Source organism: Scyliorhinus torazame, chromosome 23 (assembly GCF_047496885.1).
Source record: "Scyliorhinus torazame isolate Kashiwa2021f chromosome 23, sScyTor2.1, whole genome shotgun sequence".
Classification (NCBI taxonomy): Eukaryota; Metazoa; Chordata; class Chondrichthyes; order Carcharhiniformes; family Scyliorhinidae; genus Scyliorhinus; species Scyliorhinus torazame.
The window spans coordinates 83,440,817-83,452,939 of NC_092729.1; positions in this window are offsets into that span (position 1 = coordinate 83,440,817).

Sequence of the window (12,123 nt, forward strand, 5' to 3'; positions counted from 1 at the left end):
CAGACATTATCTTTTTTTGCTTAGGCAGACAGCTCGGAAGTAACTTTTAAAAGGTCAAAGTCTGGCAATGAAATGTGAAAAAGAGAGAGCGAGCTAATCTTCAGCTAAACTCAAAGTCAAAACACGACATCACGACAAAGACAGACTGACTAAACAGACAGACTAAAAGAATTAAAGACAGGCGATTAAGGACAGACTAAAATGGCGGGGGGAAACTTTTCAGTTGCCCACTTTCATACCTGTCTTAACTCATCTAATCACACCCCAATATAATCCGAATTGGTTTGGGTCAGACTCAAACACATTTGATTCGACGACAAGCCGTCCATCTTCAATCTGCAACATTAGCTTTTAATGTTGCGTATCTGAAACTTGCCTATGTTAACATATAGAACATAGAAAATACAGCACAGAACAGGCCCTTCGGTCCACGATGTTGTGCCGAACCTTTGTCCTAGATTAATCATAGATTATCATTGAATTTACAGTGCAGAAGGAGGCCATTCGGCCCTTTGAGTCTGCACCGGCTCTTGGAAAGAGCACCCTACCCAAACTCAACACCTCCACCCAACACCAAGGGCAATTTGGACATTAAGGGACAATTTATCATGGCCAATCCACCTAACCTGCACATCTTTGGACTGTGGGAGGAAACCGGAGCCCCCCGGAGGAAACCCACGCAGACACACGGGGGGAGGACGTACAGACTCCGCACAGACAGCGACCCGAGGCCGGGATCGAACCTGGGACCCTGGAGCTGTGAAGCATTGTGCTACCCATAATGCTACTGTGCTGCCCTCTTACGGGCCGAGGATGGCTAAATTTTGGCTATCATTAACTCCGAATGCGGCTACATTTTACCATCTTCCAGGCCGGGCGTGGCTAACTGTTAAACATCTTAGAGTCGAGCATGGCTAAATTTTAAACGTCTCGGAGACCGAGCTAGAGGTCGAGGCTGGCCAAATTTCAAACATCTTCGAGGCCAAGGATGGCTAAATTTTCAACAGCTTTGAAATCGAGCGTGTCTAAATTTTAAACATCTCTGAGGCCAAACTAATTAAACATGATTACTTAATTATAATTTAGAGGGGTATCTAAGCCAGAGATCGGAGAGTACCGTATTTAGCTTTTACATTTATATTAGAAATCTAGTGCTAGGAAACAGATAGTTAACAGTAACTTTTTCTTTTTAAATGTTAAATTTAATTTACTAATTAATTGACGCAATGTCAGTTAGAGGGGTGCAGTGCTCTGACTGTGAGATGTGGCAGGTCCGGGAGGCTTCCAGCGTCCCGGGTGGCTTCATCTGCAGAAAGTGCACCCAACTGCAGCTCCTCACAGACCGCATGGTTCGGTTGGAGCAGCAAGTGGATGCACTTGGGAGCATGCAGGTGGCGGAAAGCGTCATAGATCGCAGTTATGTAAATGTGGTCACACCCAAGGTGCAGGCGGAGAAATGGGTGACCACCAGAAAGGGCAGGCAGTCAGTGCAGGAATCCCCTGTGGATGTCCCCCTCTCGAACAGGTATACCCCTTTGGATACTGTCGGGGGGGATAGCCTATCAGGGGAAAACAGCAGCAGCCAGAGCAGTGGCACCACGGCTGGCTCTGATGTTCAGAAGGGAGGGTCAAAGCGCAGAAGAGCAATAGTAATAGGGGACTCTATAGTCAGGGGCACAGATAGGCGCTTCTGTGGACGTGAAAGAGACTCCAGGATGGTATGTTGCCTCCCTGGTGCCAGGGTCCAGGATGTCTCTGAACGGGTAGAGGGCATCCTGAAGGGGGAGGGCAAACAGGCAGAGGTCGTTGTACATATTGGTACTAACGACATAGGCAGGAAGGGGCATGAGGTCCTGCAGCAGGAGTTCTGGGAGCGAGGCAGAAAGTTAAAAGCTCGGACGTCCAGGGTTATAATCTCGGGATTACTCCCTGTGCCACGTGCCAGTGAGGCTAGAAATAGGGAGATAGAGCCGCTAAACACGTGGCTAAACAGATGGTGTAGGAGGGAGGACACTTCAGAGGGCAGCGAGGCTATATAGAGATCAGGGGCGAGATTCTCCGACCCCTGCCCCCACCCCCCCCGCCGGGTCGGAGAATCGCCGGGGGCTGGCGTGAATCCCGCCCCCGCCGGTTGCCGAATTCTCCGGCACCGGATATTCGGCGGGGGCGGGAATCACGCCGCGCCGGTTGGAGGCGCCCCCCCCCGCGATTCTCAGGCCCGAATGGGCCGAAGTCCCGCTGCTGGAATGCCTGTCCCGCCGGCGTGGATTAAACCACCTCTCTTACCGGCGGGACAAGGCGGCGCGGGTGGGCTCCGGGGCACTGGGGGGGGGGGCGCGGGCGATCTGGCCCCGGGGGGGTGCCCCCACAGTGGCCTGGCCCGCGATCGGGGCCCACCGATCCGCGGGCGGGCCTGTGCCGTGGGGGGCACGCTTTTCCTTCCAAAGAGAAGGAATTGGTAGATGTTGAGTCTGGAGAAGGGGGTGTAGATAGCCTGGGTCACATTGTGATCCAAAAAGACGAGGTGTTGGGCATCTTGAAAAATATTCAGGTAGATAAGTCCCCAGCGCCTGATGGGATCTACCCCAGAATACTGAAGGAGGCTGGAGAGGAAATTGCTGAGGCCTTGACAGAAATCTTTGGATCCTCACTGTCTTCAGGTGATGTCCCGGAGGACTGGAGAATAGCCAATGTTGTTCCTCTGTTTAAGAAGGGTAGCAAGGATAATCCAGGGAACTAGAGGCCAGTGAGCCTTACGTCAGTGGGAGGGAAATTACTGGAGAGAATTCTCCGAGACAGGATCTACTCCATTTGGAAGCAAATGGACGTATTCGTGAGAGGCAGCGCGGTTTTGTGAAGGGGCGGTCGAGGCCTAGAATATCAAAATTGGAAACCTCTTTCAGGACGGGCACAGCTAAATTTTCAACAGCTCACAGGCCGAGCATGGCTAAATTTTAAACATCTTCGAGGCCGACCATGGCTAAATTTTAAACATCTTAAAGGCCTACGATACCTGAATTTTAAACAGACTTCATGTAGACTTAGTTTAATGTAGGACATTGTTTAAATAGACTGTTTACTGTACGGCACTGTTTAAATAGACTGTTTACTGGAGGGCACTGTTTAAATAGACTCTGTTTACTGTAGGGCACTGTTTAAATAGACTGTTTACTGAAGGGCACTGTTTAAATAGACAGTTTACTGCAGGGCACTGTTTAAATAGACTGTTTACTGTAGGGCACCGTTTAAATAGACTGTTTACTGTAGGGCCTATTTAAATAGACTCTGTTCATTGTAGGGCACTGTTTAAATAGACAGTTTACTGTAGGGCACTGTTTAAATAGACTGTTTACTGTAGGGCACCGTTTAAATAGACTGTTTACTGTAGGGCCTATTTAAATAGACTATGTTCACTGTAGGGCACTGTTTAAATAGACTATTTACTGTAGGACACTGTTTAACTAGACTGTTTACTGTAGGTCACTGTTTAAATAGACAGTTTACTATAGGACACTGTTTAAATAGACTGTTTACTGGAGGGCACTGTTTAAATAGACTGTTTACTGTAGGGCACTGTTTAAATAGACTATTTACTGTAGGACACTGTTTAACTAGACAGTTTACTATAGGACACTGTTTAAATAGACTGTTTACTGTAGGGCACTGTTTAAATAGATTGTTTACTGTAGCGCACTGTTTAAATAGACTGTCTACTGGAGGGCGCTGTTTAAATAGACTGTTTACTGTTGGGCACTATTTAAATAGACTGTTTACTGTAGCGCACTGTTTAAATAGACTGTTTACTGTAGCGCACTGTTGAAATACAATCTGTTTACTGTAGGGCACTGTTTAAAGAGACTGATTACTGCATGGTACTGATTATATAACCTGTTTATGGTAGGACACTGTTTAAATACACAGTTTACAGTAAGGGACTGTATAAATAGACTGTTTACTGTAGGGCACCATTTAATAGACTGTTTACTGTAGGGCGTATTTAAATACACTCTGTTTACTGTAGGGCACTGTTTAACTAGAGTGTTTACTGTAGCGCACTGTTTAAATAGACTATTTACTGGAGGACACCGTTTAAATAGACTGTTGACTGCAGGGCACTGTTTAAATAGACAGTTTACTGTAGGGCACTGTTTAACTAGACTGTTTACTGTAGGGCACTGTTTAACAAGACTGTTTACTGTAGTGCACTGTTTAAATAGACTGTTTACTGTTGGGAACTGTTTAAATAGACTGTTTACTGTAGGGCACTGTTTAAATAGACTGTTTACTGTAGGGCACTGTTTAACTAGACTGTTTACTGTCGTGCACTGTTTAAATAGACTGTTTACTGTAGGACACTGTTTAAATAGACTGTTTACTGTAGGGCACTGTTTAAATAGACTGTTTACTGTCGGGCACTGGTTAAATAGACTGTTTACTGTAGCGCACTGTTTAAATTGACTGTTTACTGGAGGACACTGTTTAAATAGACAGTTTACTATTGGACACTGTTTAAATAGACTGTTTACTGTAGTGCACTGTTTAAATAGACTGTTTACTGTAGCGCACTGTTTAAGTAGACTGTTTACTGTAGGGCACTGTTTAAATAGATTGTTTACTGTAGTGATCTGTTTAAATAGACAGTTTACTATAGGATACTGTTTAAATAGACTGTTTACTGTAGGGCACTGTTTAAATAGACTGTTTACTGTAGGGCATTGTTTCACTAGACTGTTTACTGGAGGGCACTGTTTAAATAGACTGTTTACCGCAGGACACTGTTTAAATAGACTGTTTACTGTAGGGCACTGTTTAAATAGACTGATTACTGTAGGGCACTGTTTAACTAGACTGTTTACTGTAGTGCACTGTTTAAATAGACTGTTCACTGTAGGACACTGTTTAAATAGACTGTTTACTGTAGGGCACTGTTTAAATAGACTGTTTACTGTAGGGCACTGTTTAAATAGATTGTTTACTGTAGGGCACTGTTTAAATAGACTGTTTACTGTAGGGCACTGTTTAACTAGACTGTTTACTGTAGTGCACTGTTTAAATGGACTGTTCACTGTCGGACACTGTTTAAATAGACTGTTTACTGTAGGGCACTGTTTAAATAGACTGTTTACTGTAGGGCACTGTTTAACTAGACTGTTTACTGTAGTGCACTGTTTAAATAGACTTTTTACTGTTTGACACTGTTTAAATAGACTGTTTACTGTAGGGCACTGTTTAAATTGACTGTTTACTGGAGGACACTGTTTAAATAGACAGTTTACTATAGGACACTGTTTAAATAGACTGTTTACTGTAGGGCACTGTTTAAATAGACTGTTTACTGGAGGGCACTGTTTAAATAATTTGTTTACTGTAGCGCACTGTTTAAATAGACTGTTTACTGTAGCGCACTGTTTAAATAGACTGTTTACTGTAGGGCACAGTTTAAATAGATTGTTTACTGTAGTGCACTGTTTAAATAGGCAGTTTACTATAGGACACTGTTTAAATAGACTGTTTACTGTAGGGCACTGTTTAAATAGACTGTTTACTGTAGGGCACTGTTTAAATTGACTGTTTACTGGAGGACACTGTTTAAATAGACAGTTTACTATAGGACACTGTTTAAATAGACTGTGTACTGTAGGGCACTGTTTAAATAGACTGTTTACTGGAGGACACCGTTTAAATAGACTGTTTACTGCAGGGCACTGTTTAAATAGACAGTTTACTGTAGGGCACTGTTTAACTAGACTGTTTACTGTAGGGCACTGTTTAACAAGACTGTTTACTGTAGTGCACTGTTTAAATAGACTGTTTACTGTTGGGAACTGTTTAAATAGACTGTTTACTGTAGGGCACTGTTTAAATAGACTGTTTACTGTAGGGCACTGTTTAACTAGACTGTTTACTGTCGTGCACTGTTTAAATAGACTGTTTACTGTAGGACACTGTTTAAATAGACTGTTTACTGTAGGGCACTGTTTAAATAGACTGTTTACTGTCGGGCACTGGTTAAATAGACTGTTTACTGTAGCGCACTGTTTAAATTGACTGTTTACTGGAGGACACTGTTTAAATAGACAGTTTACTATTGGACACTGTTTAAATAGACTGTTTACTGTAGTGCACTGTTTAAATAGACTGTTTACTGTAGCGCACTGTTTAAGTAGACTGTTTACTGTAGGGCACTGTTTAAATAGATTGTTTACTGTAGTGATCTGTTTAAATAGACAGTTTACTATAGGATACTGTTTAAATAGACTGTTTACTGTAGGGCACTGTTTAAATAGACTGTTTACTGTAGGGCATTGTTTCACTAGACTGTTTACTGGAGGGCACTGTTTAAATAGACTGTTTACCGCAGGACACTGTTTAAATAGACTGTTTACTGTAGGGCACTGTTTAAATAGACTGATTACTGTAGGGCACTGTTTAACTAGACTGTTTACTGTAGTGCACTGTTTAAATAGACTGTTCACTGTAGGACACTGTTTAAATAGACTGTTTACTGTAGGGCACTGTTTAAATAGACTGTTTACTGTAGGGCACTGTTTAAATAGATTGTTTACTGTAGGGCACTGTTTAAATAGACTGTTTACTGTAGGGCACTGTTTAACTAGACTGTTTACTGCAGTGCACTGTTTAAATGGACTGTTCACTGTAGGACACTGTTTAAATAGACTGTTTACTGTAGGGCACTGTTTAAATAGACTGTTTACTGTAGGGCACTGTTTAACTAGACTGTTTACTGTAGTGCACTGTTTAAATAGACTTTTTACTGTTTGACACTGTTTAAATAGACTGTTTACTGTAGGGCACTGTTTAAATTGACTGTTTACTGGAGGACACTGTTTAAATAGACAGTTTACTATAGGACACTGTTTAAATAGACTTTTTACTGTAGGGCACTGTTTAAATAGACTGTTTACTGGAGGGCACTGTTTAAATAATTTGTTTACTGTAGCGCACTGTTTAAATAGACTGTTTACTGAAGGACACTGTTTAAATAGACTGTTTACTGTAGGGCACTGTTTAAATTGACTGTTTACTGGAGGACACTGTTTAAATAGACAGTTTACTATAGGACACTGTTTAAATAGACTGTTTACTGTAGGGCACTGTTTAAATAGACTGTTTACTGGAGGGCACTGTTTAAATAGATTGTTTACTGTAATGCACTGTTTAAATAGACTGTTTACTGTAGCGCACTGTTTAAATAGACAGTTTACTGTAGGGCACTGTTTAAATAGATTGTTTACTGTAGTGCAATGTTTAAATAGACAGTTTACTATAGGACACTGTTTAAATAGACTGTTTACAGTAGGGCACTGTTTAAGTAGACTGTTTACTGTAGGGCACTGTTTAAATTGACTGTTTACTGGAGGGCACTGTTTAAATAGATTGTTCACTGTAGTGCACTGTTTAAGTAGACTGTTTACTGTAGGGCACTGTTTAAATTGACTGTTTACTGGAGGGCACTGTTTAAATAGATTGTTCACTGTAGTGCACTGTTTAAATAGACTGTTTACTGTAGCGCGCTGTTTAAATAGACTGTTTACTGTAGGGCACTGTTTAAATAGACTGTTTACTGTAGCGCACTGTTTAAAGAGACTGTTTACTGTATGGTACAGATTATATAGCCTGTTTATGGTAGGACACTGTTTAAATACACAGTTTACAGGAAGGGACTGTATAAATAGACTGTTTACTGTAGGGCACCATTTAATAGACTGCTAACTGTAGGGCCTATTTAAATACACTCTGTTTACAGTAGGGCACTGTTTAAATAGACTGTTTACTGTAGGGCACCGTTTAAATAGAGTGTTTACTGTAGGGCCTATTTAAATAGACTCTGTTCACTGTAGGGCACTGTTTAAATAGACTGTTCAGTGTAGGGCACTGTTTAAATAGACTATTTACTGCAGGGCACTGTTTAAATAGACTATTTACTGTAGGGCACTGTTTAAATAGACAGTTTACTGTAGGGCACTGTTTAAATAGACAGTTTACTGTAGGGCACTGTTTAAATAGACTGTATACGTAAGGGCACTGTTTAAATAGACTGTTTACTAGAGGGCCTATTTAAACAGACTCTGTTCACTGTAGGGCACTGTTTAAATAGATTATTTACTGTAGGACACTGTTTAACTGGACTGTTAACCGTAGTGCACTGTTTAAATAGACAGTTTACTATAGGACACTGTTTAAATAAAGTGTTTACTGCATGGAACAGTTTAAATAGACTGTTTACTGTAGGGCACTGTTTAAATAGATTGTTTACTGCAGGACACTGTTTAAATAGACTAATTACTGTAGGGCACTGTTTAAATAGACAGTTTTCTACAGGACACTGTTTAAATAGACTGTTTACTGGAGGGCACTGTTTAAATAGACTGTTTACTATTGCACACTGTTTAAATAGACTGTCTACTGGAGGGCGCTGTTTAAATAGACTGTTTACTGTAGGGCACTGTTTAAATAGACTGTTTACTCTAGGGCACTGTTTAAATAGACTGTATTCTGTAGGGCACTGTTTAAATAGACAGTTTACTGTAGGGCACTGTTTAAATAGACTGTTTACTGTAGGGCACTGTTAAATAGACTGTTTACTGTAGGGCACTGTTTAAATAGACAGTTTACTGTAGGGCATTGTTTAAATAGACAGTTTACTGTAGGGCACTGTTTAAATAGACTGTTTACTAGAGGGACTATTTAAATAGACTCTGTTCACTGTAGGGCACTGTTTAAATAGACTATTTACTGTAGGACACTGTTTAACTAGACTGTTTACTGTAGTGCACTGTTTAAATAGACAGTTTACTATAGGACACTGTTTAAATAGACTGTTTACTGGAGGGCACTGTTTAAATAGACTGTTTACTGTAGGGCACTGTTTAAATAGACTGTTTACTAGAGGGCCTCTTTAAATAGACTCTGTTCACTGTAGGGCACTGTTTAAATAGAGTATTTACTGTAGGACACTGTTTAACTAGACTGTTTACTATAGTGCACTGTTTAAATAGACAGTTTACTATAGGACACTGTTTAAATAGACTGTTTACTGTAGGGCACTGTTTAAATAGACTGTTTACTGTAGGGCACTGTTTAAATAGATTGTTTACTGTAGGGCACTGTTTAAATAGACAGTTTTCTATAGGACAATGTTTAAATAGACTGTTTACTGTAGGGCATTGTTTAACTAGACTGTTTACTGGAGTACACTGTTTAAATAGACTGTTTACTGTAGCGCACTGTTTAAATAGACTGTCTACTGGAGGGCGCTGTTTAAATAGACTGTTTACTGTTGGGCACTATTTTAAATAGACTGTTTACTGTAGCGCACTGTTTAAATAGACTGTTTACTGGAGGGCACTGTTGAAATACACTCTGTTTACTGTAGGGCACTGTTTAACTAGACTGTTTACTATAGTGCACTGTTTAAATAGACAGTTTACTATAGGACACTGTTTAAATAGACTGTTTACTGTAGGGCACTGTTTAACTAGACTGTTTACTGTAGGGCACCGTTTAAATAGAGTGTTTACTGTAGGGCCTATTTAAATAGACTGTTTACTGTAGGGCACTGTTTAAATAGACTGTTCACTGTAGGGCACTGTTTAAATAGACTGTTTACTGCAGGACACTGTTTAAATAGACTAATTACTGCAGGACGCTGTTTAAATAGATTGTTTACTGTAGGGCACTGTTTAAATAGACAGTTTACTGTAGGGCACTGTTTAAATAGACGGTTTACTGTAGGGCACTGTTTAAATAGACTGTTTACTGTAGGGCACTGTTTAAATAGACTGTTTACTAGAGGGCCTATTTAAATAGACTCTGTTCACTGTAGGGCACTGTTTAAATAGACTATTTACTGTAGGACACTGTTTAACTAGACTGTTTACTATAGTGCACTGTTTAAATAGACAGTTTACTATAGGACACTGTTTAAATAGACTGTTTACTGTAGGGCACTGTTTAAATAGACTGTTTACTGTAGGGCACTGTTTAGATAGATTGTTTACTGTAGGGCACTGATTAAATAGACAGTTTTCTATAGGACACTGTTTAAATAGACTGTTTACTGTCGGGCATTGTTTAACTAGACAGTTTACTGGAGGGCACTGTTTAAATAGACTGTTTACTGTTGGGCACTATTTAAATAGACTGTTTACTGTAGCGCACTGTTTAAAGAGACTGTTTACTGTATGGTACTGATTATATAGCCTGTTTATGGTAGGACACTGTTTAAATTAACAGTTTACTGTAAGGGACTGTATAAATAGACTGTTTACTGTAGGGCACCATTTAATAGACTGTTTTCTGTAGGGCGTATTTAAATACACTCTGTTTACTGTAGGGCACTGTTTAAATAGACTGTTTACTGTAGGGTACCGTTTAAATAGAGTGTTTACTGTAGGGCCTATTTAAATAGACTCTGTTCACTGTAGGGCACTGTTTAAATAGACTATTCACTGTAGGGCACTGTTTAAATACAATGATTACTGTAGGGCACTGTTTAAATAGACAGTTTACTGTAGGGCACAGTTTAAATAGACAGTTTACTGTAGGGCACTGTTTAAATAGACTGTATACTGTAGGGCACTGTTTAAATAGACTGTTTACTAGAGGGCCTATTTAAACAGACTCTGTTCACTGTAGGGCACTGTTTAAATAGACTATTTACTGTAGGACACTATTTAACTAGACTGTTTACTGTAGTGCACTGTTTAAATAGACAGTTTACTATAGGACACTGTTTAAATAGACTGTTTACTGTAGGGCACTGTTTAAATAGATTGTTTACTGGAGGGCACTGTTTAAATAGACTGTTTACTGTAGGGCACTGTTTAAATAGACTATTTACTGTAGCGCACTGTTTAAATAGACTGTCTACTGGAGGGCGCTGTTTAAATAGACTGTTTACTGTTGGGCACTATTTAAATAGACTGTTTACTGTAGCGCACTGTTTAAATAGACTGTTTACAGGAGGGCACTGTTGAAATACACTCTGTTTACTGTAGGGCACTGTTTAAAGATACTGTTTACTGTATGGTACTGATTATATAGCCTGTTTATGGTAGGACACTGTTTAAATACACAGTTTACTGTAAGGGACTGTATAAATAGACTGTTTACTGTAGGGCACCATTTAATAGACTGTTTACTGTAGGGCCTATTTAAATACACTCTGTTTACTGTAGGGCACTGTTTAACTAGACTGTTTACTGTAGGGCACCATTTAAATAGAGTGTTTACTGTAGGGCCTATTTAAATAGACTGTTTAATGTAGGGCACTGTTTAAATACACTCTGTTTACTATAGGGCCCTGTTTAAAGAGACTGTTTACTGTAGCGCACTGTTTAAATAGACTGTCTACTGGAGGGCGCTGTTTAAATAGACTGTTTACTGTTGGGCACTATATAAATAGACTGTTTACTGTAGCGCACTGTTTAAATAGACTGTTTACTGTAGCGCACTGTTTAAATAGACTGTCTACTGGAGGGCGCTGTTTAAATAGACTGTTTACTGTTGGGCACTATTTAAATAGACTGTTTACTGTAGCGCACTGTTTAAATAGACTGTTTACTGTAGGTCACTGTTGAAATACAATCTGTTTACTGTAGGGCACTGTTTAAAGAGACTGATTACTGTATGGTACTGATTATATAACCTGTTTATGGTAGGACACTGTTTAAATACACAGTTTACTGTAAGGGACTGTATCAATAGACTGTTTACTGTAGGGCACCGTTTAAATAGAGTGTTTACTGTAGGGCCTATTTAAATAGACTGTTTACTGTAGGGCACTGTTTAAATAGACTGTTCACTGTAGGGCACTGTTTAAATAGACTGTTTACAGCAGGAAACTGTTTAAATAGACTAATTACTGTAGGACGCTGTTTAAATAGATTGTTTACTGTAGGGCACTGTTTAAATAGACAGTTTACTGTAGGGCACTGTTTAAATAGACGGTTTACTGTAGGGCACTGTTTAAATAGACTGTTTACTGTAGGGCACTGTTTAAATAGACTGTTTATTAGAGGGCCTATTTAAATAGACTCTGTTCACTGTAGGGCACTGTTTAAATAGATTATTTACTGTAGGACACTGTTTAAATAGACT